This window comes from Sus scrofa, chromosome 18 (assembly GCF_054392235.1).
Source record: "Sus scrofa isolate SSC_HxYL_T2T_F1_AM1 chromosome 18, Sscrofa_HxYL_maternal_Yorkshire_Landrace_v2.0, whole genome shotgun sequence".
Taxonomy (NCBI): domain Eukaryota; kingdom Metazoa; phylum Chordata; class Mammalia; order Artiodactyla; family Suidae; genus Sus; species Sus scrofa.
Window position 1 is genome coordinate 62,475,648 of NC_139400.1, and position 22,069 is coordinate 62,497,716.

The window sequence follows — 22,069 nt, forward strand, 5'->3', positions numbered from 1 at the left end:
GCTGGCTGCCAAAGCAAGGAGGGAGCTGATCTCCCAGGCGTGAGGGATCAGAGAGGCTTGTTCTGCTGTCTTTGTGGGTCTGTTTCAGGGTGGAGAATTTTTAAGGAGATTTGTGTGCCGAAGGCAGGAGGTCAGTGAAGAAGGAAACACTCAGGGGTAAAGTGGAGGCTGAAGGTTTGTCTTTCAAGGTCAGACTAACTTCACTCAGTATGGTAATTTCTAGACCCGTCCATGTTGCTTCACATGGCATGATTTCATTCTTTTCATGGCTGAGTAATATTCCAATAGATACCTCCATACACATCTTCTTTACCCACTCCCCCGCCATGAACATTAGGTTGTTAGGAGCTGCGGGAATGAAGAAATGTGGCGGCAGGCTGTCAGAGGCAGAGGCGACCTAGGAAGAAGAGCACCCACTGGCCTCACAACAACAGGGGGGAGTAAAATGCCAACAGAGACGGGAGGTGCTCTGCTCGTCCACATGGGACGCGCCCACTGAAAATGCTGCGCAAGGAAGCTCATTTCACATTATACCCAATATCCTCTGTGGACGAAGACAGGCGTGGACATGCTAAGGAAAAGCATTTTAAGTGGATAATTTATTCAGGCACTTTCTATGTGCCCAGTACTGTGCTCATGGTTTTATATATACGGACTATTTTAATATTCCTAATACAACCTGTTGTTGCCGTTACCTCCAATTTACAAATAAGGACACTGAGTTAAGCACCTTGCCTGAGACGATCAAGCCAGTTTGCCAGACCAGATTTAGGACCCAGGCCTGTCTGTCTTGTACATGGCAGGCCCTTCGATGTGATGTTTTCCTAATGTAGAGAAATCCCTAACACAATTAGTCACAAAAGTATTTACAAAAATTTTCCAAAAGGGGGCCTTAACGTGCTTACTCTCCTGACGAGGGGACAGGAGCGATCCCTCCAGCACCTGTTCTTTCATCCAGGCACTCATTCACTCTTTCATTCATTCCACAGACTTTTTTTATTTATTTTTTTTTATTTTTTGAGCATCTGTAATGAGCCTGGCATCAGGCACGTCAGAGAGCCACATGTGAGGGAGACCTAATTCCTCCCAAAGGAGCTTTTGGCCTCCGAGCAAACAAGCCCCCAACGAAGTCATTCGCTTCTCTGCGGAAGGCAGCCGCGGGGCAGGGCGGGGGCGGGGTGGGGGCGAGGAGCACCCTGGCACCGAGAGCCGAGTGGCTCGTCCTGAAGGTCAGAAAGGACTCAAAGAGAAGGTGGGTGGACCCGAGTCTGGAAGGTGAGTGGGTGTCATGCAGGCTCCCTGTGGGGCCAGGGCCAGAGTGGGGCAGTCCTGAAGGGAGGCTCAGGGCCAGGAGCAGTGTGGTGTATGGAACCGCAAGACGCCCAGGTGGCTGGCGTATCTCAAGTATCAAGAAGCTGCTTTCTGGGAGTTCTCATCGTGGCTCTGTGGAAATGAACCCAACTAGTATCCATGAAGATTCAGGTGCCATCCCTGGCCTCGTTCAGTGAGTTAAGGATCCGGTGTTGCCGTGAGCTATGGTGTAGGTCCCAGCCGTGGCTTTGTTCTGGCATGGCTGTGGCTGTGGTGTAGGCTGGCAGCTGTAGCTCGCTTTCAACCCCTAACCTAGGAATTTCCATATGCTGCAGATGCTGCCCTAAAAACCAAAAAAAAAAAAAAAAAGCTGCCTTCTTCCTGATTTTTTTATATATCCACATGCACCTGCATAATTATTTGAGGGATAAATTTATTTATATCAACTATTTAAAAATAATCTAGCATCAAATTTAAAAATCCACAAAATTGCTATTTTGATCAGTATTTTTTCTAAGATATTAAGATAAGAAACATCCACTGGTATATCTTACAGATGATCTATCACGGTGCTTAAAGTGTGAACCCCTTTTGAGAGCATAGAGGTGAGAGTCTAGATTGGGGGGGTGTTAAACTTATGGGGTCCAGCACACTTTGACAGTGTAATGGGAAGGATGAGCCCATCTGTGTACCCCTGTGGGCACAGGCACACACCCGCATATGGAGTATCTTGCATGTTATTTAAGAAGCAGGGGGAGTTCCCATCACGGCTCAGCAGTAATGAACCTAACTAGTATCCACGAGGATGTGGGTTCCATCCCTGGCCTCGCTCAGTGGGTTAAGGATCTGGCATTGCCATGAGCTGCAGTGCAGGTCACAGATGAGGCTTGGATTCAGAGTTGCTGTGGCTTTGGCATAGGCCAGCAGCTGCAGCTCTGAATCCACCCCCTAGCCTGGGAACTTCCATATGCCATGGGTGTGGCCCTAAAAAAGGGGGGGGGGGACCCTGTGCTTCCTGGATGAGAGGTCAGGTCACCTTGCTGGAGGAGTCTGCAGCATGTGGTGTCAACGGCCCTGTTAAAGCCTAAAAGAGCAAAGGGGAATCCACCTGCTGTTCACCCTATGGGGATCCCAGGAGGCCACCTGGTGGCCCTAAATAACCGGAGAGGTCCTGTCGGAAATCTTGTCATCTTAGCAATAGGCAAACGCAGCCACAAGCGGTCCAGGCAAAATGCACATCAGCCTCGGCCTGTGTGGATGGGCACCTCAGCCCTCTACTGGCTGAAGGAAAGACTGAGTTAGCCCGCCAGGGAGCCAGTGGCACAAAGGCGAGCCACCAGGCTGCAGAAGGCAGGCCACTGCCCCCAGGCCGCAGGGCCCCGTCCTCTGGGAGGGAGGGGCTTGGCCAGCCGGTGCCCAGGGGGCTGGCGCGGGCGCCTGGGGCCACCACCCAGCAGCAGGGCTTGGCTCTCCAGCGTCTCAGCTCCCTTGCTGAGGCGGGGGCCTCATTAAGTGATGCCCCCAGCACCCTAGCGAGAGGGCCAGACAACAAGGGATGTTTGTCTTCCGCTGGCAGAACAACCGCACTCACAGGCCACTCCGCCTCCTCCAGAGGCCAGAAGAGGGGCCGCCGGAAGGCAGGCAGGCAGGCAGGCAGGCCAGAGCCGGCGCATGGGCCCGCGGAAGACTGCGGCTGCCGCCTGCAATGTAGCCCTGTGGGCGCTCCGGGCGCCGCAGCCAAGAGCTCGGGCTCCACGGGGAGTGAATGAAAGGTCAGCGTGTCCAGGGGCCCAATTACCCTCCGCCCGGTGCACAGGAAGCCCGCTTAATCCTCATTAGCTCGGTTCGGTGGCGCCCTGCGCGCGCCCGGCCCTCCCGCTCCCGCCGGAGCTGTGTTCCTGGGTCCAAACGCCCCGCTGTGAGCCTGTTTTCCCAAGGCTCAGACTCGGCCTTAAATGCTTTTGCCGGCTTGACCCAAGCAGAAAAGAGCCTGTGGCCCAGAGGTAATGAACTGTTCTTTCTAAACGGGTCTCCTTTTTCAAAATAAGAAATCTCTCCGCCCCACAGATATGACATGAATCAAGACACGCCACACCCTTCTCCCTTACACACGCTTACACACGTACACTTCTGAGTTCAAATGATCTGATTCTGAGGAGCTGGACCATGTCAACGTAGCCTAATCTAAATGCTTTAAGCAAAAGCAAAAGTAGAATTAAGTTGCTTGTGCCTCTGTGTTCTATCGGTTTGATGCCTCTGAAAATCAGGGTGGGAGTTCCCACTGCGGCACAGTGGGTTAAGAACCCAACTGCAGTGCTGCAGAGGCTCAGGTTTGATCCCAGGCCTGGCGCAGTGGGTTAAAGGATCCAGGGTTGCTGCAGCTGCAGCGCAGGTCGGAACTGCAGCTCAAGTTTGAGATCCCTGGCCTGGGAACTTCCATCTGCTGGGAGTGCAGCCATAAAATTACAAAAAGAAAAAGAAAATTCGTTTACAGTCCTTAGCTGAGCAGACCATTCGGTACCAACACCCCATCACCGGAAAGTCCAAGGACGTCACGGACAGGTTCCAGCCGCTGCAAGGACGGAAACTGTCTTGTGACAATTGCATCCTTCCATTTTAGCATCGTGTCCCCTCCCTCGTGTCCACTCTCTTTTCCCACATCTCTCACCCACTCTCCCACCTTCCAAGGCCCCGTTCCTATTTCATTCCCCTCAAACCTGGTCTCCGATGGGGACCAGCGCATTCGCACAGAGCCTCCTCAGGCCCATCAGGGGTCATCAGGGGTCAGGATTTCTTCGAGGCTGATCCAGGAACCACCTGCCCCTGAAACACGTGGTGATTATTAACAAGTCCAATCCTGGGCTCCACCCGCTGACTCACAGTTTCCAGAAGTGGGGAGTTGAAGTAAGCATTTTAAATGCTTCCCAGGTTATGCCTCTGGGTGCATGTACGCGTGCGCGCGCGCACACACCCTAAAAAAATCTCTGAGACAGCTCTTGACCCCCCAGGGCTATGGGAGACGTCTGTAAACCACAAAGCCTTGGAGACTCCAGGGCAGCACTCTAAGCAGTGGTCTCAGCTGGGAGACGTATAAACCTGTTTGGATAATGGAGTTCCTGCCGTGGGTGTGAGCTCTGCACGTGCAGTTCTCCACAGAAGGACAGCAGAGGAGAAGAAAAGTTCCCGTGGCCGCACCTCGTCACACAAGGGCTGCCAAAGGGAGCCAGTAGGCTGAGAGTAGGACGCAGAAGAGGTGTGGACAAGGGGGTGCAGCAGGAAGAAAGCGGGAGTTTGTCCTGGTGGGTCTGATTTCTTGCAACTTCTGGACGTGCAAAAACAGTGTGTCCCTGTGGTGGCAGGACTCACGGACTCAGTCATTGGAAGGACCAACGTCTGGGCCTGCTCTTTTCCTTTACTCCATGTACCTCAGGCCGTGCGCAGTAGGAGCTCAGAGCTGGGGTCTCCTCCACGGTTCTCCCCCATCCAGATGTGCTCACCTTAGGAGCCTGGATTTGAAGCCCTGGTCATTTAGAAACTGACTTCTGGAGTTCCCATGGTGGTGTAGCCGTAATGAACCTGACCAGTGTCCATTAGGACTCTGGTTTGATCCCTGGCCTCACTCAGTGGTTTAAGGATCTGGTGTTGCCGGGAGCTGTCGTGAAGGTCGCAGACATGGCTGGGATCTAGCATTGTTATGGCTATGTCATCGGCTGGCAGGTGCAGCTCCAGTTTGACCCCTAGCCTGGGAACTTACATACACCGCGGGGTGAGGCCCTAAAAAGACCAAAAGAAAAAAAAAAAAAGAAAGAGAGAAAGAAACTGGCTTTTTCCTGGAAGCATGTCAGTCTGTGGTGGCTTAACTAGTTTATTTCCCTCATTCAGTGACACGGCTGCAGGGAGGTGCCACCACATTTTCAAGTCCAAGGTTCCTTCTGCTTTCTGACCTGTCTCCCTTAGAAGGTAGCCTCATCATCACTGTGGTTGTGTCCTCACCTTCCCTCTGAGCTCTAGACAAAAAGAGCAGAAGAGAAGCCACCAGGAGGAAGGGTGCCCCTTCTATCAGGAAAACCCAACTTTCCCTGAATCCCCAGAAACCTTCTGCTGCTGCTGGTGAGACCTACCTGTGATGGCCACCCCACCTGCAAGGGACTGTGATCAAGGCAGCCTTTATTTTTAAAATCTGGAACACTCTCCTTGAACATTCGAACCCGGATGCTGTTAGTCAGAAGGAAGAGGCCCCCCCATGGCGGGTAGGTGAGCAGCAGGGCGTGGTGTCCCCAGCCCAGAGAGGCGCCCTTGGCTGATCTGGGAAGATGACGCTTCTGTTCTGTGTACGTGTTTGTCCTTAGAGTTGTCGCCTGAGTAGTAGGGCCACGAAGCCCCTTCCTCTTCACACAGTCCCCCAGCGTTTAACACGAACCTCAAGCTTCTTGAGTCTAATTTTAGGTTCATTCATCCATTCATGTGTTCTTTTGTTGAGATCCTGCTTGGTGTTGGGCTCGAGGCCTCACCCTGTGGGTACGATGGGGTGAAGCTGACCTTCGCCCTCATGGAGCTGCATTGCAGTAGCGGGAGGGAGACACAGGAACAGTGACGGACAAGCTGGAGAGAGCAGGGCTGTGACAAGGAAGCAAGGTCGGGGGTATGACCTGCCAAACAAGGATGGGTAATCAGGGGAAGTAGGCCAGGGTCGGATCGGGGTGACCTCGTCCAGGCAGCACAGGAGCTTGAAGCAGGAGTCCCAGATGGTCCCAGAAGGTCACCCTGAAATCTCTCCCAGTTCTGGTGGCCTTTCTGAGAAGGACTGTTTCCACTGCCTCTGATCCGCCATCCGTCCGGATAACACCATTCTAAGTGGTTTTTCTCTTATTTGGGGAAGGAACCAGATGGAGAACAGATGACTTTATTTTTCAGTCTTTTATGGTTGGTGCGGTGTAGGCACAGCTTCTGAAATGTATGAATCAGAGAGACCAGATCACGCTGCTGGTGTGCTCACTGGCCCGTGACATCTAAAGCCATGTCCCTGAGCCATCAAGACTTGGCATAAACTGTTGGCCAAGTTTGCACTAAGAATCCTCAACTCCAAGCCAGCCCTCCAGCACTCCCTGACTTCTGTCCTCCCTTCCCATCACCAGCCCTCCCGAGCCCCTCCTACGCGCCTCCCACAACTCAGGAGACAACGAGCCACTTCTGGCCAAGGAAGACTCCCCTTGGAATTAACCCAGTTTCTCCTTTCATCATAAGCGCAGCGCCCAAACAGAAATGTCAGGATACACTCAGAAGTTATAATGTGTGATGATCTAGGGTGGAAATCCTCAGATACGAATGAAGATTCAAACGGAAGATCATCTGGAACCTATTTTTCTGAATTTCTCAGCAGGAAAAAATGAAGGGAGGGATGGGAGGAGGGAGGAAAAGTGGTGGGAAATAAGCCACTTACTGGCCACTTCTTCCTGTGTTGCCATCATCTTCACACGGCTCCCAGGCCTGAGGCCAGCGCTCCTCCAGCAGGTGAGCAAGCCGAAGTTCAGAAAGGCTAAGGGAGTCCCAGGGGACAGAAGCCCACACCTCCCACTCCATGAGCCCCTCCAAGGAGAAAGGCGTGAAAACCCCATGTGGCGTGCTCTCTAAGAAAACCCAATTTGGAGCAGAGGAATTAAAGTCAACCTGAAGATGCTAACAGTGAAGAAGCAGTTCTCACAAAATGTATGTTCACACACACACACCTGTGTATGAGTGTTGGTAACAGCTTTATCATAACTGCCAGAAGTTGGTGGTGACCAGATGTCCTTTGATAGGTGAGTGACTAAGCCGTGGAACAGCTGCGCAGTGGAGTATTATTCAGCTGTTAAGGGAGAGGGGTCATCGTGTCCTGAGAAGGCATGGAAGAACCTCAGATGGATATTCACTAAAGAAACCGAGCCCCAAACACACACCCATGTGATCCCAACTGTATGACGTTCTGGAAAAGGCAAAACTGCAGAGACCGTGGAAGGGTCAGGGTTGTGAGGCGCTGGGGTCAGAAGGAATGAGCTGATGAAGCAGGGACTTTGGGGCGGTGGAGCTTTCTCTCTGATGCTGTGATGCTCCGTAGGGGACAGTGACTGCTTTTCAAGAGCCAAAGAACGCACAACACCGAGTGTGAGCCCCAGGGTCATCTTTGGACTTGAGTTCATGATAACGTGTCAGTGTTGGTTCATCAGTTATAGAAAATGTCCCCAGTAACGCACTTGTTATTAATAGCGAGAGCGTACAAAGAAACACTTGTGGTTTTGGCACCACTTTTCTGAACACCTAAAGCTCTGAAAAAGAAGGTTTATCAAAAAAAAAAAAAAAAAAAAAAACTCTGGTATGACTTTTTCCTGGAAGGAAGACACAGGCGTTTCGGATGCTCCTGGTGGGCCTGGCAGAGGCAGCCGTCTCACGGACATCCATCCACTCAGCCAAGAGTCTGGCCGGGTCCACCCCGCTCCCCGCCCCCGGAGGGGCAGCCTAGCCCAGCTCACGCGGGAGGGTCTCTACGGCCCACGCAAAGTCTGGAGGTCAGCTCTCCCCTCTGACCCGGGGGCGCTCTGACTAGTGTGTGACTAGGAGTTTTCAAGGGGACGTGATCCTGTCTAGCCTGTTGTCTGTGCCAACAAGTAGCACTGCCCTCATAAAATATACCATTTTGAGGGCGGTGACTCATGCTCCCGTCAGAGTCCTCAGATGACTGAGTTTTCAGGTCATCCCCCGGCATGGAGGCTGGCTGGCCGAGGAGTCCCTTGTGAGGGCGCCCACGTCACTAGGGATCCCAGGGACGAGCGTGAGAGGCAAGGCCGACAGAGCCCAGCTACCAACCGTCAGAAATGCTACCCCTTGGATTCGTCGTCGGAGAGACAAGCCAAAAGTGTCATTTGTGGTGCCACTGCGGCCGCTAAGCATCGCTCTTCTCTGGGGACATATTAAAAAGAATACAGGCTAACGCTACTGAGGGCTGAATGTTTAGCACTTCCACACGCCCACAGGAGGGCAGAACGATACCCAGTTGTATAGCTGAGGAGACCTGGGCTCACGGGGGTGAGGGGACAGGCCTGTGTCACCCACCTGGGCTCTTGGTGGGGAGGGGACAGGCCAGAGCATTCTGCGGTGCCTGTCCAGAGCTGGGAGCTGAGTGGATTAGATGGATCGATGCCCACGTTGTAACCCAGAGTGCCCAGTGGTGACTTGGGTCCCCTCAGGGAGGATTTATGTCCTACAGAAGCAGGAAAACCTAACTTTGTTTCTCTAGACCCCCCTCTGCCCTTGTGTTTGTGCTGCTCCCCCTGCTCCGAATAGGCTTTCTTACGGCTTCTAGGTCTATTGCTGTGACACAGGTACCCTCCGCACTGAAGTTCAGGCAAAAGACGGGGTCCAGGCACTCAGGGCCCTACCTGAGCGCCGGGCAGCATCTTATCCTTGTGTCCCCCGAGAGGCTTCCCGAGCGTCCGATTCCAAGCTAAGTGTGCCTCATGCGTGATATCATTTAATCCCCAAAACCTTATGAAGGAGATTCCAGTGTTACCCCATTTTACAGATGGGCAAGGCGAGGCTTGGAGAGTTAGCCTCCCATGGGGCCAGAGGTGTGGCAGCCCCAGGACAACAACCGCGCTGTTCCCCATGCTCCAGCCCCATCTGTTGTGACAATGACTCGGTCGACTCTGCGGACACAGCCCGAAGAGGAATTTCAGTCTCATGTCACAGCACTGTGTGGGCTTGAAGGCGACATCACCAATTCAGATTCGTCCCTGTTGTGTCTGTTTCTTCCTAATGTTTTTCCGATGGGGGTTCGAGACTTTTCCACTGGAGGCGACTGGTTTACATTTCCCAGGAGCTCATGGCTGAGGTGGGTGAGAGTCCTCTGTTGCCATGAATAGCTCCGATTCTCTGTAAGCACAGATCACAGCATGTGCAGCATGCAGGGGCAAACACCCTGCATGTTTGTCCCCTCCATCCCAGGCTGCTTCTCATGCCGCGGGGAGTCGTGTCTGCCCGGGAACGGATGAGGCCGCAGAGGGGATGTCCTCCGCCCCCGCCCCCAGCATCACATAAGCATCCCGCCTGGTCAGCCACAAGGCAAAGTTAGCATTTTTCAGCTCACGAACAGCACAGAGCCCCTGGAGACAGGAGCACCAAAGCCCTGGGCCCATCCTCAGCCCTGCCCAGGGAAGCTCCGTCTCCCAGAACTGGTCCCCCGCTCATGGCGGCATCCTTGCCTCCTCTCCCTGGGACCCATGCCTCACAGTCCCCTGAGCACCCTGCGGAGGACAGCGGCATAGGCTGAGGCCTGGAGATCTAGGAGACCAGCCCTTAAGTCCTACGTGAAAGGTCCAAGCTTCCTTTTCCAGAATTGTTTCATCTTCCAAAAACCACTGTTTGAGTTAACCATCTCTGTTGGTTCTAGAAATAATATTAATCTTAAAAAAAATTTTAAGTAAAATGCCCAAGAATGAGATAATTAGTATCTATGAAGGACATAGCACTCGGCAGGTGCCTTTGACCTGGATGAAGATTCTGGAAGACTTTGTGCCTAGGTGTGTATGTTAATGCTGTGTAAATACTATCGGATTGTGTGTTTACCTAAATTCAACCCAAACCGTCATCTCTGAAATACCGTAACTGCACTTCTTCTTCTATGTTTACTTTAAGTTCTTGTTCTTCGTTTCACTGAAGATAAACAGAATTCATATGTCAAAATCAAGCTGAATCGGGTCTTTTGCGCTGGACACCAAAGTTGCCCAGCGCTCCACGGCTGAAGGGCGACTCTTCTCCGGACAGTCTTCAACGCTACCTGGATGGGTCGGCAGAATCGAAGCTCTGAGGCAGGGTCAGCCCATGCAGATGCCCGCGGAGGTCTGGCAGGTAGTGGAAATGGGAGCGTCTGGTAAGAGCTGGGAGCAGTGGTGACCAGGAGAGGACAGAGGAGCTCCGGCCGTTTAACACGGGCTGTCAGCACTCTGTTGGCGCCATGAGCAGGGTTCAAGCTGTGAGGGGCCCAGTGCAAAATGAAAATGCAAAGGCCTTTGCAAGACAGCAACAGTGGAGCCTGAAACCAAGCCCAGGGCGCTTCTGAGTGAGGAGCAGCATGTGACCGCGCGAGGGTCGGGGGCCCGTGAGGCCCACCTGAGCCCGTGAGGATGTCAGGCCAAGTTGACAACAGCAGCACACTGAGACTGGAGCTTCCTGGCTTCTTGAGGCTTGAAACCCAGAGCCATGGCTGCTGCAGAAGGTGGCCTGGCTCGCCGTGGGTTCTGTGCTTAAGGGCACCGCCCTCTGCTCCCTTTCTTGGGGGCCACCGCTCCACCACTTCCACCTGCTTCCAGACTTACAAATGCAAACCTTCAGAGCTCCTGAGAGCAGCTGCACCTAGGTCTGACAACCTGGCAAGGGGCTTCTCCAAAAGCTGCAGGTGTCGGGTAGACTCCTAGACCGGTGGGCTACCCCTTCCTTCCGTTCTAAAACAGAACTGATGGCTTCCTTCCAACCATGGTACTTTTTTTCACCTTTATGTATAACTCACTTTATTTAAATGTTTGTTTATTTTGTAACTTGTTATTCATGTTTTCTTTCAAAATTTTTGTGCATTGATGCTATTGTAAATGTATGAAATAATTACATTTCAAACATAACATATAGACATCCAAATATTTCCACCTCTAGATTTAATAAATGTTGGCATTTGATAGATTTCTTTCAGATCCATTTCTTTGTCTTAAGAGGGAAATCTTACAGATATATTTGAAATGCTCTATATACCTCTTTCCCTTTACCCAGAATTAACCATAGTCTTGAAGTTTTTATAACTTCCCTTCAATGGTTTTATGTTTTGACACTTAAGTAAATACATAGTATTATTCACTTTTTCCTCTTAATTTACCAAAATCATATAATACATGTACAACTTGTTTTTTCTTTTTCTTTTTTTTTTTTCTGTCTTTTGTATTTTTAGGGCCACACCTGCAGCATATGGAGGTCCCCAGGCTAGGGGTCTAATTGGAGCTCTAGCCGCTGGCCTACACCACAGTCACAGCAACGCCAGATCCAAGCCGCATCTGCAACCTACACCACAGCTCATGGCAACACGGGATCCTTAACCCACTGAGCAAGGCCAGGGATCAAATCCACAACCTCATGGTTCCTAGTCAGATTCGTTTTTGCTGCGCCATGACGGGAACTCCACAACTTGTTTTTTTCACTCCTTCAGCATAAATCTATGTTGATATAGTAGATCAAGGAATATTCATATTAACTGCTGTTTTGTAAGCCATATGTGTGTGTGTGTACACACACACATATATACACATATATATGATGAATGATTCATGCCTTGTGTATGAGTCTTTCTCTTTCTTTCTGGTTTTGTCATCCTAAGCAATGTACGGTAAAAAGCCCGCCGTACGGATCTTTGGGTGAGTGGGTGCGTCTCTCAAGGAGCTGTACCTAGGTGTAGAGTCTGAGTATTTGCGAGTTGGGAACAGCTTGGTGACTCCCTCGGGGACGGTTCCAGCTTACACCCGGAGCAGACCGAGGAGTCCTCGACCCCCCTCCATGCCCGTGTATATAATGTTGAGATTACTTTTCACGCAGTTGGTTGGGTGTGAAGAGACTTTTTCATTGCTGTTTGACTCTCCATTTCCCTGTCACTGATGGGAGCGGTATGCATTTCCGTGTATACTGGTCACTAGGGTTTTCTCCTCTGCCAAACATATTCACATCCTTTGTCATTTTTTTAAAGTAGATTATTTGTCTTCCTTTTATTACTATCGCAGTGTTCTTTATATGTTCTGAATATGGATTTTTTGTTGGTTGCAAATATCTTTTCCTGGTCTGTGGTTTGCTTTTTCACTTTGGGTCGCTTTGTGTTATATAAAAGATTTTAATTTTAATGTCGCTAAATTTATCGTTCTTTGTTTTTACCGCTTGTGGTTTATGTGTCTTGTTTAGGGAATTCTTCTCTAATCCAAATTTATGAAGATACCCTCCAATGTATTCTTTTTTTAAACTTTATAATTTTATGTGAATTATCAAGTCTTTGTCCATAAGAATGTATTTTTTTAAATTGTGGTAAAATACACAGAACAGACAGTTTAACATTTCTCCAATATATTCTTTGAAGTATTTCAGAATTTTGCTCTCCATATTTATGTCTTTATTCCTGCTGGAATGTTTTCTGGATTCCATAGATAGGTACTGCTTCTATTAGGTAGGATGCGTATTTCTGAAGTGGAATTTCTAAATTTTTTTGCCTTTCCACCCTGAGAAGTTCAGTAGCACATTCTGAGTACACTTACTTGTAAGGCCACCCCTGTCATATAGCCAGCTCACGATCTGTGTGTTGTCTTTCACGGGTCAACTTGTCTGTTTCTGCGCCAATACTGTGCTGATCTAACTGTTATAAATTGATCACGATTCCTAATACCAACTAAGGCACGTTCGCCTTCTGTATAGTTAGGATACCGCACGCCGCAACTCACGCTGGCATAAGAAGTGGGATTTTCTAAAATGTCATCTAATAATAAGTCTGAAGGAAAACAGCTAGCACTACGTTCAAGCATCACATTCTCACGAAGCCCTGTTCAAAGACAGAAAGAGGGGTGGAGATATAAAAGGCATGCCTTGCTTTTTATTAGGAAAAAAATATCCTTTCCCAGAAGCCCTGATGGGGTTGCTGTAACACCCCACTGCTCAGCTGTAGGTGAAGTGGACAGCCCTCCACTGTGGCCTTGCAGAGAGACATGGGATTGCAAGAATGGGCGTGCTGCTGTGGATTTGTCCTTCTCTCCGTGTAACTCTGTTGTCCAATGTGGACTTTGTGTGTTTGGGGACATGCGGTTATATGTTTAAAGGTTCAGGATGGTTGTCTTCCTGGTAGACTGTTCCTTTTATTCTTATATAAAAATAGATTTGGGGAGCTCCCTTTGTGGCTCAGCAGTAATGGACCCAACTAGTATGCATGAGAATAAGGGTTCAATCCCTGGCCTCACTCAGTGGGTTAAGGATCCAGTGTTGCCGTGAACTGTGGTGTAGCCTGCAGGCGTAGCTTGGAATTGGCATTGCTGTGGTTGTGGCTGTGGCTGGCAGTTGTAGCTCCAATGGACCCCCTAGACTGGGAACTTCCATAAGCTGTGGGTATGGCCCTTAAAAAAAAAAAGAAAGGAAGGAGGGAAGGAAGGAAGGAAGGAAAGAAAAGAAAAGAAAAGAAAGAGAGAGAGAGAGAGAGAGAGAGAAAGAAAGAAAGAAAGAAAGAAAGAAAGAAAGAGCGAGCAAGCTTCTGCTTTTCAGTGGGCTAAGGATCTGGCGTTGCTGTGAACTGTGGCATAGGTGGAAGATGCAGCTCCGATCCTGCATTGCCGTGGCTGTGGTGCAGGCCAGCAGCTGCAGCTACAATTTGACCCCTAGCCTGGGAACTTCCATATGCTGTAGGGGTGGCCCTAAAACGACAAAAAAAGAAAAAGAAAAAAAAAAGAAGTTTTACATTTTTTCTTTATTTTCCCTTAATAACTTTATGTTGTCTTCAATAAGACTATTTTACCCAACTTTAATATTAATATGCTGGTTTTCTTTTGATTAATGCTTTCCTATATCTCTTTTCTCATCTCTTTACTTTCAACGTATATTTCTTTACACTGTACATATTTCTCTCATTTATATCACTAAGGATGGGCTATGTTATGCTGTGGTAATAAATAGTTCTAACGTTTCAACAGCTTAAAACAACAAAGATTTCTCTCGTGCGCGCAAACTGTGAGTCTCTCCAGGCGCCGTGGGGAGCGATGTTCCACCTGACCCTCCCCTGGGGTTCAGAGCAATCACTCCCTACAGCAGTGCTAATGGTTGCCACAGAAGAAGGGGAAAATTTGATACATCCTGCACTAGTTGAGCCCCAGCGGAGGCACACATCACTCAAACTTACGCATTATTGGTCATAAGCAGTCACATTGCTTCCCCCCACACCTAGGGGGCGGGAGAGTGAAATACAAACCATGAGTTCAGAATGAGGATAGGAAAGATTTAGGGAGGAGTTCCCACTGTGGCTCTGTGGGTTAAGGACCCAACATTGTCTCTGTAAGGATGTGGGTTTGATCCCTGGCCTCACTCAGTAGGTTAAGGATCCAGTGTTGCCACAAGCTGCATTGTAGGTCACATATGCGGCTTGGATCTTGCATTGCTGTCGCGGTGGTGTAGGCTGGCAGCTGCAGCTCTAATTCGACCCCTAGCTGGGGAACTTCCAAATGCCACAGGTGAGGCCATAAAAGGGAAAAAAAAAGAGTATTTAGTGAACAGCATCAATAGAAGTCACGACTGATACTTGAATTGCTAAAAAAAATTCATTTTCAGAGGCTGTTTTATTTCCATTTCCTATGAATGCTGATATATGGGCTAATTGGTGTTTTCTATTTATTTACCCTGTTTTTATTGTTCTTGTTCATTTCCTTTCCTCTCTTCTGTTAGGTTAAAAATGTGTATTCTATTTCTATTTTTAGGGGCTTATCATAAAATTTTATTAAGTATATTTAATGCAGCAAATCAACATTTTTACTTTTGTCCCACACATTACAGGGAACTCAAAATATGTTATTTGCATGGAGTATTCCCAATTGTTTATGGCGTTATTTTCTAGCATTTTAGTTCAACCTTGCTTTTAATGCTCTCTCAAAATAGTTTTTTTTAATTTTGTAGGAGTTCCCATCGTGGCACAGCAAAAACGAATCTGACTAGGAACCATGAGGTTGCTGGTTTGATCCCCGGCCTCACTCAGTGGGTTAAGGAGCCAGCATTGCCCTGAGCTGTGGTGTAGGTCACAGACGCAGCTCAGATCTGAGTTGCTGTGGCTGTGGTGTAGGCTGGCAGCTGCAGCTCCGATTCAACCCTTAGCCTAGGAACCTCCATATGCCACGAGTGCGGCCCTAAAAAGCAAAAAGAAAAAAATTGTTTTAAATCAATGCTCTTTCCACTTGCCTCCCACCCCCGTTTCATCAGTCACTTTGCTCACCACTGCTTTTTGCATCCTCCTCATCCCAGGGTGAATTTTCTTCTAATTTGATCACACTCCCAGGTAGTTATTCCATCAGATGTCTTTAAAGAAATAACGCCCGCTCATTGTTTCCCTGAAAATGGCTTTGTTTGGTTTCCTCTTGGATAGAAGCTTGGCGACACTGACAGTTGTTTTCAACATCAAGTTATTTAACACTTGGGGAATTTTATCCCATTGTCTTCAGACCTCTGTTTTTGTGGATAAGAAATTAATTACCAGTCTAATTATAATTCTTTTATTTAGAATATCTTCTCAATCTTCTCACCATTCATAAGACCTTCTCTTTGTCTTTGGTGTCCCACAGTTCCACTCTGATGTGCCTGAGTGAGGATTTTGTTTTAATTGATCCTGCTTAGGATTCGTTGGGATTCCTACATCTAAAAATTGGTGTGTTTAACCAATTCTGGAAAATCCTCTGTCCTTATCTTTTGAACGTTGCCTTTCTCACTCTATTTTTTCTTTCCAAAAATTTAATTTGACATATTTTATTTTATTTTATTTTATTTTATTTTATTATTATTATTATTTTTTTTTTGTCTTTTTGCTTTTTCTAGGGCCGCTGTCATGGCATATGGAGGTTCCCAGGCTAGGGGTCCAATCAGAGCTACAGCTGCCAGCCTACACCAGAGCCACAGCAACGCAGAATCCGAGCCGCACATGTGACCTGCACCACAGCTCATGGCAATACCGGATCCTAACCCCACTGAGCAAGGCCAGGGATCGAACCTGCAACCTCATGGTTCCTAGTCAGATTCGTTAACCACTGCGCCACAGCGGAAACTCCTAATTTGACATATTTTAGACTGCCTAAATCTCTTTGTTTATTGCTTAACTTCTCTTTCACCTTTCAGCTAATTCCAGGTGCTGCATCCCAGGTAATTTCCCTGATTTTATATTTTTTATAAAATAACAAATGAATTTTATTATATTATAGTTGTACAACGATCATCACAACACAGTTTTACAGCATTTCCATCCCAAACCGCCAGCCCACGCCTCCTCTCCCAACCTGTCTCCTATGGAAACCGTGTTTTACAAAGTCTGTGAGTTGGTTTCTATTCTGCAGAGAAGTTCGTTATATCCTTTTATTTAGATTCCACGTGTAATTTATAGCATATGATGTTGGTGTCTCACTGTCTGACTAACTTCACTTAGCATGATAATTTCTAGGCCTGTCCATGTTGCTGCAAATGCCATTATTTCATTACTTTTTATGGCTGAGTAATATTCCATTGTGTATATGTACTATATCTTTATCCACTCCTCTGTCGATGGACATTTAGGTTGCTTCCATGTATTGGCTGTTGTATAGAGTGGTTTTCTCTGGGTAGATGCCCAGGAGTAGGATTGCTGCATCAAATGGTAGTTCCATTTTTAGTTTTTGAGGAATCTCCATACTGTTTTCCACAGTGGTTGCACCGATTTACATTCCAACCAACAGTGTAAAAGTGTTCCCTTTTCTCCACACCCTCTCCAGCACTTATTGTTTGTAGACTTTTTGATGATGGCCATTCTGGCTGGTGTGAGGTGGTGCTTCATAGTGGTTTTGATTTGCATTTCTCTGATGATGAGTGATGTTGAACATCTTTTCATGTGTTTTTTGGCCATCTGTATGTCTTTTCTGGAGAATTGTCTGTTTAGATTCTACCCATTTTTTGACGAGTTGTTTGGGTTTTTTGGTTTTTTTTTTTTTGGTATTGAGCCGCAGGAGGTGTTTATATATTTTGAGGAATAATCCCTTGTCAGTTGCTTCATTTGCAAATATTTTCTCCCCTTCAGTGGGTTGTCTTTGTTTTGTTTAGGATTTCCTTTGTTGTGCAAAACTTTTAAGTTTGATTAGGTCCTATTTGTTTATTTTTGTTTTTATTGTCATTAATCTAGGAGGTGGATCTGAGAAGATATTGCTGTGGTTTATACAATTTTATATTTTTATTTGCTGATTATCTCCTCTTATGTTTAATGTGGTCTTTAGTCCATCGTTTACATTTTTAATTGTAATTTTTTCTATGTAGAAATAAACTCAATTTAGTTCTTTCATTTAATTAGGTTGTTCTTTTACAGAACCTCATGTGTTTCATCATGTTTTCTATTTCTTTTAGGTGAAATATCTAATACTTCTAGAGAGTCTTGTTTAATGCTTTCTTTCAGATTGTTCTGTTGCTTCTAGTTCTTAGAGGAAGGGGAGACATTAATCCTTTTATTGACGGTAACTGTTTACTTTCCTGAGATGAATAATTATCTATATTATGTGCAGCATTTTTTCTTGCAAGCACATCTTGACGTTATTCAGATTGGCTTTTTTTTTTCCCCTAAATGGTGATTTCTTACATAGAAAGTACTTCATTGATTCTAGCAATACATAGACCCAACTACTGCAGACTCACTTCCAACTACAAACATGCAAAAATATTGGATAAGCTGTAACAACAGCACCATTTTAAAACCGTATCTAAGCGGAAAAATAAACAAAGAACATGTCTGGTTTTTCCTCCTAAGTCCCTTTAGCACTGAATCCTTAGTGTCTGTCTGTTACCCCCATCACCACCGCCCCCGAGGTACTTAAGCATTTTACCTGTGCAAGACCAGATTTCATGCTAATTTCTGAGCTGAAATTCAGCACTAGTTGGAAGTGTTAATTTGATTGTCACTGTGCATGTGGCAGCCTGGAGACTTACCTGTTTCTTTTTCTGCTCTTGCCCGAGCCCTGGGCAGGGCAAGTTTGGCGCAGCTCTCGCCGTGATGGTCCTGGTGGTTAGAAGGTCTTTCACAAAATGGGTAAAACCTTCTAGGGGGCAATGCTAATTTCAGTTCAAGCATCAGGCCTCCCGGGGCCAAAGTCCACGCTTCCTGTCAAGCAAGGTGTGAGCATCAGTATTTCAGTCCATCCTCATAGGACACCTGCATACATCTAAGCCCCGCCCCAGTGTCAGGCTGCTACGTTAGCTCTGTGTTGGCCAGAAGTTCTCTTCATTTCTGGCCACCTGAGATTCCTTTTATTTCACTTCATTCATTGTAGACATGCTGTGCTGTTATAACTTGTCCAGGATTTTATGTTGTGGCAAGAGGTGCAATTCACGCCCCACACTGCTGGAACCACTCCGTGCTTGGCTTCCTAGGTAAGAAGTCACTACTCGGGGGAAAATCACCAACCTGTAATTAGTTTCATAGACGTTTATTAAAACACTGAATTTTCTTCACGAATGAAAGCTAGACATGCATAGGTGAGTAGGTCAGACTGGCCTCTACACTTCCAGGTAGGAGACGGACTCATCTTTACATCAGGAGCCGGTTACCTTTTGTGTCCTAGTCCAGGGCCACATTGTCTTAAATCAGTGTTTCGATTATGAAACTTTTCAAAATTAACATATGGAACTGCATTTTTGCTAAACTATTTACTTCTCATTTCTCGTTTCCAGGTTGAGTTTAATATTATCCTTCACTTCAGCTACCATACTTTGTAGAAAATGCGTTCTCTTGCAGAGCCAAAGAAATGTAAAACAAAAATGACACACACACATGTCCCAAAAGTATCCATCTGTTCATTCACCCTTCTGGAATTTAGGAATTTTTTCATATACTAGTATAGAGACTTTTCCCCTGTAAGACTCATATATTTGATATTTTGTGGGACCTGGTAAATCCATAACCTAGCCTGAGATAAGTTCCAGAGAGTAAGATAACATTTGTTATTTACAATTCGTTCAATCCCCTTGACGATTGAGTGTTATTTTCTCTCTAAGAGAAATGGTAAAATGAATGAGAATGAAAATTAAGTGCTGGGAGTTGGCAAAATAGGACCTTTATGTTGGTGAATATTGAACACAGGGAGGATGACAAGTGACAGCCAGCTAGGAATTATACTTCATGGGAAGGTATTTCATAGCCAAATATAGACAGCAGGGATTACTGCTCATTGAAATCCTGTTTTGAAATATTTCTTAAAAGTTTTAAGAGCTGTGTTTGTTTTCCTATAGCTAAAGCCCCAGAAAACCCATATAGCAGGACCGTTCCTCACACCATTCAAGACCAGAGCGCTACCAGTAACAGCTCCTCAGCCAGAAGCTGTGTTTACTGAATCAACCCGAATCACAGCTTTGGCCAAGGTTGTGGGGTCGGGAGAAGCGGTCGCATCTTTCTCAGAAGGGAAACACGAGGTTGGAAAATTTGATCTGCTGAATTGGTTTTCCCACCCCAAGTAGGTCGTCCATCCAAGATGTTCAAATAATGGTGCGTTTTCAGCTCCTCTCTTGTAATCATAGACACTGCAAAACAACATTAAGGCAGCTGTTAACATCCGAGCAGGGTGGATTTTTGAAATACATTCCTAAGCATAGGGACATGAATGAGGTGAAACACCAAAAACTGGGAGAGAGTTTTCTCCTTTGAGAGCCACATTATAAATCAACCCACACGGGATCAGGGTCAGAAGAGCAAAGTCACTTTGAGACAGCAGAGCTTGAAGGTTCTCCTGTGTCTGTGACAAGCACACGCGTGGATGGCAATTTGGCACTGAAGGTTTCATCATGAATGTAAACCTCAATCCAGCAACCTCACAACTGTCCTAAAGATTTGTGAAGTGAGGGGTTCCCATTGTGGTGCAGCGGAAATGAGTCCGGCTAGTATCCATGAGGATGCGGGTTTGATCCCTGGCCTCACTCAGTGGGTTAAGGATCCAATGTTGCCGTGAACTGTGGTGTAGGTCAGATGCGGCTCAGATCCCACATTGCGGTGGCTGTGGTGCAGGGTGGCAGCTACAGCTCCGATTCCACCCCTAGCCTGGGAACTTCCCTGTGCCACAGGTGTGGCCCTGAAAAGAAAAAAAAAAAAAAAAGGTATGTGAAGTTATCATATCAGTGCTGCTTATAGAGAAAAATGGAAAATAACCAAAGTTCAATGACGTTCGTTGGTTAAAGAATTGTTAATACTGGAGTCCCTGTTGTGGTTCAGCAGGTTGCAAAACCGACTGGTATCAGTGAGGATGTGGGTTCCACCTCTGGCATCACTCGGTGGGTTAAGGATCCGCCGCTGCTGTGAGCTGTGGTGTCTGTCGGTCAGATGCCGCGTTGCCGCAGCTACAGCTTCGAAATTGACCCCTAGCCTGGGAACCTCCATAAGCCACAAGTATGGCCCTAAAAGCAAAAAAAAAAAAAAAAAAAAAAAAAGGTCAAAATCATGTTACAATATAGTTAATGCCACCCTGGGAAGTTCATCCGTGAGCATCTTTATTTTTGTCTTCCCCGGCTGCTTCTGACTTTATTGGGTGGGGGAACTTCGGGAGCTCCAGGTTTGGTTTGGTTTGGTTTTGGGCCTTTCTTGGCATATAATTCTCACATCTTAGACCTGGTTTGAGGATAAAACTTCTCTACCTAACTCAGGCCCTGTGCGGGTAAAAAGTCGGGGCGGGGAGGGGCTGGTGGTTCTTCTTTCCTCATTCTCCGCTCTGTTTCCTCATGTTCCCCCCCATCTTCCCAGTTCGGGAATGTGGCTTCTGACCCATTCAGAATTCAGGTAGGGGAGGAGCAAGGTGAGGGAGCAGGAAAGGCTTTGGCTGGTTCTTCATAAGAGGTGCTCAGCTCTTAGGGCCTGTTTGAGGCCCAGACTCTTTTTCTGGTTCGCCCTTTGCTGGCCTTTCCTGAGCCTTCCTCCCCTCCCCCACTGGACACATTTGATCGCATTTCCCTGTATTTTTTTGTCATGTGTTCCTGCCAATTAGTCACTCTCTCACAGTGGTCCACCAGCCAGAGGCCGTAGGTCCCAAGACCCCCAGGAAATCCCCGTGGGCTGCATTAAGAAGCTCTGAGCCCCTCTCCCTGACGAGGGGCCACACCTGGTCCGTAAGCAACATCCACCTTCCTTTCCCTGGGGCAGGTGGGCCCTGCTCGTGCGTCTAGCAAGCTCCGCTGCCAGTTCTCTAAGCAGAAGGCCAGACATCGACCTGCTGTATCTCACCCCATGGAGCAGAGCACGGGCCAGTCCTTTCTGAGGGCCCGGGAAGCTCTTCTCTCTTGACCAAGGACTTGATGTGGATTGGAAGATGTCCCTATCCCCATATTGGGAGGGATTCTTACAGCCCACTGACTGCTCTGTTCATTGACCTCTTTCTAAAATCTGTCTTCATTTCCGTTCTCGTCTCTTTATATCCTTGATTGGAGGGAGGGGCCTGAGAACGATGAAACTCTTTTTAAACATCTCCTTGGAAATTCTCACCACATGGAGTGTCTTATTTTCAACTTCCCTGTCTTTGCCATGCACTGCATCTCTGTATCTGGGTGGAAACTTCACGCCACATCTGGGGATGTGACCAGCCTTAGCCATTAACTCCAGCCCCTCTGATAAGGTCAGTGTCAACATTTGGGGAGACATTGTGTAGAGAAGGGAAATGCCTGAAGTTTAGTTCTGTGGGCAAGTTCTTTAGACAACTGAATGGTTTTTTAGAAAAAAAAAAAAATGAAGAATGGGATCTCTGCTTGGGAGAGGGAGAAAGCAAAACCAGACTGAGAAGAGGGGAGAAAGGGCATGGCTGAGTCCCGTGGCTTAAAGACCAAGGATTTGAAGACGAAGGAGCCTACCGCTCAAGCGTAATGGTCTTTGCATCCTCCAGTGAGGTCGGCTACACATCAGAAGGTCCTTGTCTGGATGATTACTTGTTAGCATCCAATCAAGGAAAGAACCTTCTTTCCACAGTTGGGTCTGTGGCCAAGGCAG

At 47.4% G+C, this 22,069-nt stretch overlaps 1 long non-coding RNA gene across 1 annotated transcript in view; it reads left to right on the forward strand.

Annotated features, from left to right (window-relative positions):
- Positions 1-22,069, forward strand: part of LOC146395099 (uncharacterized) — a 187,600-nt gene that overhangs the window by 109,048 nt on the left and 56,483 nt on the right. The window lies entirely within an intron of this gene.